The sequence below is a fragment of the Echinops telfairi genome, unplaced genomic scaffold (assembly GCF_000313985.2).
Source record: "Echinops telfairi isolate 266 unplaced genomic scaffold, ASM31398v2 ScPeMD7_7421;HRSCAF=8459, whole genome shotgun sequence".
NCBI lineage: Eukaryota > Metazoa > Chordata > Mammalia > Afrosoricida > Tenrecidae > Echinops > Echinops telfairi.
In genome coordinates, this window is record NW_022111321.1 from 18,498,819 (window position 1) to 18,504,756 (window position 5,938).

The following is a 5,938-nucleotide window of genomic DNA, read 5'->3' on the forward strand; positions in this document are numbered from 1 at the left end:
ACCACTCAAAATTCCCTTGCTCTATGGTAGTGACTGCCTCTTGATTCATGTACTGGTTCCCCATGAGCAAAATGCAATACCCACTTTTCTGAAATTCTCATTCTTCTCATTATAAGTCATAGTTTGTTATGATACACACAGGGAATACTTTTTTAAAGGCCACACAATAATTTATTGAGACCCCCTTCCCTGGCCTCCCAGACTCCAGGCCCTTTTTGCTACTAGTAGAGCTTGTGTACTAGCCCCAGAAAGATGGAGGGCGGCAGAGGGGCAGCATCCTAATCAATGAGGCTCATGAGGCTGCTGAAACTGGCTTCCTCATACTGCTTGAATATAGCCAGCAGCACCATCTCTTTGTACATCGCCTTCACCTGCACCACCTTCTCTGCCTCCTTCTGCCCATAATTCTCCTGCAGGACCCAACATTGCTCCGGAGCAGCCTGTCGCAGGCACTGAACCCCCAGCCAGGTGTATTTGTTGTCCTGGATGTCACTGCCAACATTGCCTGTCACACTGGGTCACCAAAGAGGTACAGGTAATCATCCTGGATCTGAAGAATTCACCCATCTCCAGCAGGATCCGCTTGGCATTAGCATGCTCCTTCTCCCATCAATGCCCGTCATGGTCATGGCAGCAGCTACAAGGAGGTAAAAGGAGTAGAAAGCGGTCTTGTACATGACAATGGCTTTATACCTCTTTTCAGTAAATCTGCCAAGATCCATGTTGTCGTGGGGGCAGTGATGAGGTCCAGGGCCTATCCCATCTCAGTCTGCTAAGAACCCTCCAGGAAGAGGTTGAGCAGGTTCAGGCAATAGGGGTGCCCCGGCAGTAGAGCTTCAGCAGGCAGTAGACACAGGATTCCAGCAGCATGGCATCATTGATGGCATCCAAACCTATGCCTGCCTTCTCATACCAGAAGGGCTGCCCCAGCAGATGAGGGATGAACCCATTACGTCATCCAGTATCAGGAGGCAAGCTTGGAGCAGCTCGCCACACACGGCCATGTACTTTTGCATAATTAATAAAGCACAAGTAAACATCATTCTGGTATTCTCTATTTTTAGCCAAGATCTGATGACAGAAATGATATTCCTCATTCCACGTCCTCTTCTGAATTTGATTTGAATTTCTGCAGATGTACTACTACATTTTTTGTATTTTGTATTCTATTTTTGAATTTTCTTAAACAAAATTTTACTTTAATGTGATATCGTTGAATTATTTCTACATTTAGTTAAGTTACTTTTTTTTGTAATGGGCACAACTATGAATCTCTTCCAGTGGATTGTCAAGGTAACTGTCGAAACATCTCAACTGACAGGCTTTTAATTCCTGGGGCTTTGCTTTTTGCTCATGCTTTCAGTGTAAAGTGGACTTTTCCCTTCAATGCCATTAGTTTTGGGTCACATGTTACCTCCTGAAATGGTTGAACATTGACCAATTATTTTTGTTATGGTGATTCTCTGTATTCTTTCCATCTTCTTTGGTGCCTTCCTATATCACTCTCCTTCTTCTTTTTTTGCCCACGCCCACTGTCATTGAGTCAATTCTGACTCATACTGTTCCGATATAGGGTTTCAGAGACATAAATCCTAACAGAAGCGATAACCTTGTCTTCCTTCCATGAAGTGAGTGGTGGGTTTGAACCTCTGACCCGTGGTTAGCAGTCCAACACCAAGCCCATAATACCAGGAAGACGCAATATTGCGACTCAAGGTTTCATTTCCCCCCCCAACAGTTCTTTCAGCTTGAGAACTATTGAGATTCTCCTTTAGTTTTATAAATTTGGTCCTTGTACATTTCATCGTAATACTTTTTTTTCTTTGTCTTCTCAAGCCACATTTTGAAATCTCCTCCTCAGTTCTTTTACATCATTATTTCTTCCAGTTATTTTGGCATTTTCCTGAATGATACCATACCTTTCCAGATGTAGTCGATTTGATTTCTCTGTATTGCATCTGTATAGCCACCATTTATAATGCTGAAAAATACAAGTGGCATAACTTCCAGCACAACAACAAGCAAGCCACTACTGAACAGCACGCTGACAACCAAGTTGGGTTATTATTATTTGTGGATTGTATTTCTAAATTCCAAATGATAGTACACTATATCAATCATAATTGATCTACATTTATTCTGTCCTTCTTTATATTTACACCCATGAACTATTTTTAGAGGCTAAACTAATTTGTGGAGCCAACAATTATCTAGTTATTGCTATGTTGAAAGGACTTTGCATCATTTGGTGTTGGCCAACCTTTGAGTGACAGCATGAGTCATATTTGCCTTTGAAATTACACCCAGACCATGCTTATGCTGCTCTCCTTTTAATCCCTCCCCACCCCATGACACAGACATGATGACCCCGAGCAAGCTCATCCTTCGACCAAACAGGATTTCAGAAGTGAAGGTGCCAAAAACCAATTCCACATAAAGTTTGTCATTATCTATCCACATGGGATGCCATTCCAATAATAAACCCATCTGGGTCTCTACTGTGCAGACAGATGGCAATTGATTGTTTTTACTAAAAATTCAGTCAGAATTATTCTCTAAAGATATTGCTGATGAACATATGGCCGTAGACTAAACACTTTAAGATGGTATATTATGCACATGCCTTGGAGATTGTGAAGGTTCTTAGAGGCTACTCAGTGTTATCTTGAAAGCATTGATTGATGAGAGTGATGCTTTTTGCAGAGGGCAGACAATTGTCATTCTATTAAGATTCCTTTCTTGTGACCTCCTCTGGGGTCTCAAGGTCATTCCGAGTTGGCTGTATTTTGATCTTTTTTGCCCTTCAGTTTCTCCAGTAGATTTTGTTTTCCTTCCAAAGAGGTATTTTTGTAATTACAAAATGAATACATAATTACTATAGGAATTATGAATATGTATTAGTTGAAAGAAAAAAAAAACCCATGTTTTCTCATTTACTCCCTTCAAATGGTCAAATATCCTGTCAACTAATGACAATCAGAATTTGAAAATTTGACTTTGTCCTCCTCGGCTTCTCCTGCTTCCTTCCCTAACGAGGTTATGACAGACACAACCGGCCGCCTACTCAACATCTGCTAGTCTTCCTTTCTTGATATCAGAGCCTCAGTATTGCTTGAGGTATAACGTGCCTGGTCTTAGGCAGTGACTCTATGACAATTTTGTTCCACTCTGCCAATGATTGAGTTAAAGCTGAGTATGAGTCCCAGAGCACCAAGGTGTAGTAGGGTAGGTGGTGGTGGTGGGTGGGGGAGGTTAGCGAAACATTTTTATCTATAACAAAAAGAGAATTCTGAATGCTGACATTTAAAGTTATTCTGTTTGGAGTATTAACAGCTACTGAAGATGAAATTCCATGTCTCAGGATGCAAGTCAATACCAGAGGATGAAAGAGTGGGAGGTTGAAAGGAGACTGGCTCTTTGGTGATGCTGTGGAACTGGCTAACCAACTCAACTTCTTGTAAATAAACAATAACGTGAAAACAGTGTGAGCCAGTGTTAGGCTTTCATTGTTGTTATTGGTACTTGATGTTGAACACATCCTCTCTGACACACATTTCTTTTAAAATACTGTGTTGAGCAAGATGCCAACTGTGAGACAGAAAGAAAGTGACTTATAAGGGCCTGAGGGATGCAGAAATATTTGGGATCAAGCAGGTATCATAATCCATGTTTTGTGTCATTTAGATGTTGTGTCATGATAAAATGTTCCTCTGGTGAAAGAAAACGAAGCTGCTCTCTCCTTACAAGCCCATGTGTCTTGGAGCACAGATTTTTTTCATGAATTATTTGCACTACTGGACTGCTTAGAATTTATTTTGAAACATGTTTCAAGGCTGGCAAATGTGATGGTAGAAACGATGCTGGCCACAGTCCACATTGGAGTCAGTGAATAGCCATTTGTCTGGTCCTAGAAATGATAACACATAGCTCAGTTGATTTTAAACAGGTGTTGTAACATCCTGGAGGGAATGTTGTTTTGGCTACTGGTCAAGGATTATCTGATTCTATAGTGCATGGTTAAAATAAAAGGAAAGAGAGGAAGGAGCATTTTCTCTGCAGAAAAATGCAAGATTAAAATACAGCCTTCTACAAGCCCCCAATAAAATGATTTTTAAAAAAATAAATAAGTAAAGAAAGACATTGGGAGAAATACAGCCTTCTAAGATAAGAATGTGATAAATTTAACATCTTGAAAAAGTTACATGTTGGGGTCACCACAATAATGTCATTGTTGTTGTTAGCCACCCTGAGTCAGACTCTGATTCATGGGAACTCCCATAAACAACTGAATGAAGCACTGCTCTGGCTTGGGCAGTCCTCAGGACTGGTTGCAGATTGGATGGTTTTGACCCAGAGTTTTCAAGGGTTGATTTTTTAGAAGTAGGTTGCCAGACCTTTCTTCCTAGTGCATCTTAGGCTGGAAGGATCAGTGAAACTTGTTCAGCGTAATAGCATCCCACAAACCTCCACTGACAGAGTAGTGGCTGTGCATGAGCTGTATTGGCTAGGAATCCAACCAGGAAGTCAAGAATTCTATCAGTGTATTCTATCACTTCAATTGTTTGTCACTTTACATTCCTCTCATTCGATTTAGTTCTAACAAATAAGGTAGCTCCAATTTGATTGTAAGAGACTGGACTTTTCATTTAAAGCCTGAGAAATCTGTTACCATCAAGTCAATTTTGACTCCTCGTGGCCCTCTGAAATTGAGGAGCCTTCTGGCTGTGCTTTGTCCAAGACAGACTTGTTGGTTCTTCTGGCAATCCCAGGTATTTTCAATATTCCTTACCAACACCATAATTCAAATAAACCAATTCTTCAGCCTACTTGTTCAATGTCCAATTTCACATGCATATGCGATCATTGGAAATAGCATGGCTTGAGCCAGGAGCACCTTAGTCCTCAAGTAACATCTTCACTCTTTAACACTTAAAGAGGTCTTGTGCAGCAGATTTGCCCAATGCAATATATTATTTAATTTCTTGACTGCTGCTTCCATGATTATTTAGTGTGGATCTAAGTAAAATGAAATCCTTGATAACTTTAATATTTCTTCCATTTATCGTGATGTTGTCTGTTGGTCCAGTTGTGAAGAGTTTTGTTTTCTTTACATTGAGTTGCAATCTATAGGGAAGGATGAACTCTTTGATCTTCACCGTGTTTCAGTTGTACTTAGTGTTTGTCAAGGAAGGTTGTGTTATGTGCATCTTGAATGTTTTTAATGTCTTCTTCAAATTCTTCATATCATCCAGTTTCTCAGATTCTTTGCTTATCATATAGATTGAATAAATATGGAGAAAAGATACAGCCCTATAGCCTACTTTTCCTGATTTAAACGACACATTATTTAATTTTACTTGTCTATGTACAGGTTCCACTTGAGCACAACTAAGTGTTCTGGAGCATTCTTTTCAATCTTATAGTTTGTTATCATCCACACAGTCAAATGCTTTGGCATAGTCAACAAGACAGAAGGAAACACCTCTCTGGTATTCTCTGCTTTCAACCATGATTCATTGATGGCAACAGCAATAGCTCTCATTCCATACCCTCTTCTGATTTCTATTTGTGTTTATGGCAGGTCCCTGCCAATGTATTGTTGATTCACTATGCTTGGGATGAGCACAAATATGGATATCTTCCATATTTCTTGGTATTGTCGGATGAGTGCTTCCAGTGCTGTATCAGCTTATTGAAACTTTTCTATTATTATTTTATCAATTCCTAGAGCCTGATTTTGGCTAATGCCTTCAGTGCAGCTGGGCTTCTTCCTTCTTGTCATTGGTCCTTTGTCATCTGGTAACTCTTGCAATGGATAAAAGTCCACCAATTCATTTCTAATTTTATTTATTTATTTATGTTATCATTTTATTAGGGGCTCATACAACTCTTATCACAATCCATACATACATCAATTGTGTCAAGCGCATTTGTACAT

At 39.9% G+C, this 5,938-nt stretch overlaps 1 pseudogene; it reads right to left on the bottom strand.

Annotated features, from left to right (window-relative positions):
• Nucleotides 1-221: 221 nt before the first annotated feature.
• On the bottom strand, nt 222-1,016 carry LOC101646490 (annotated as a pseudogene).
• Between the last annotated feature and the right edge of the window lie 4,922 nt (nt 1,017-5,938).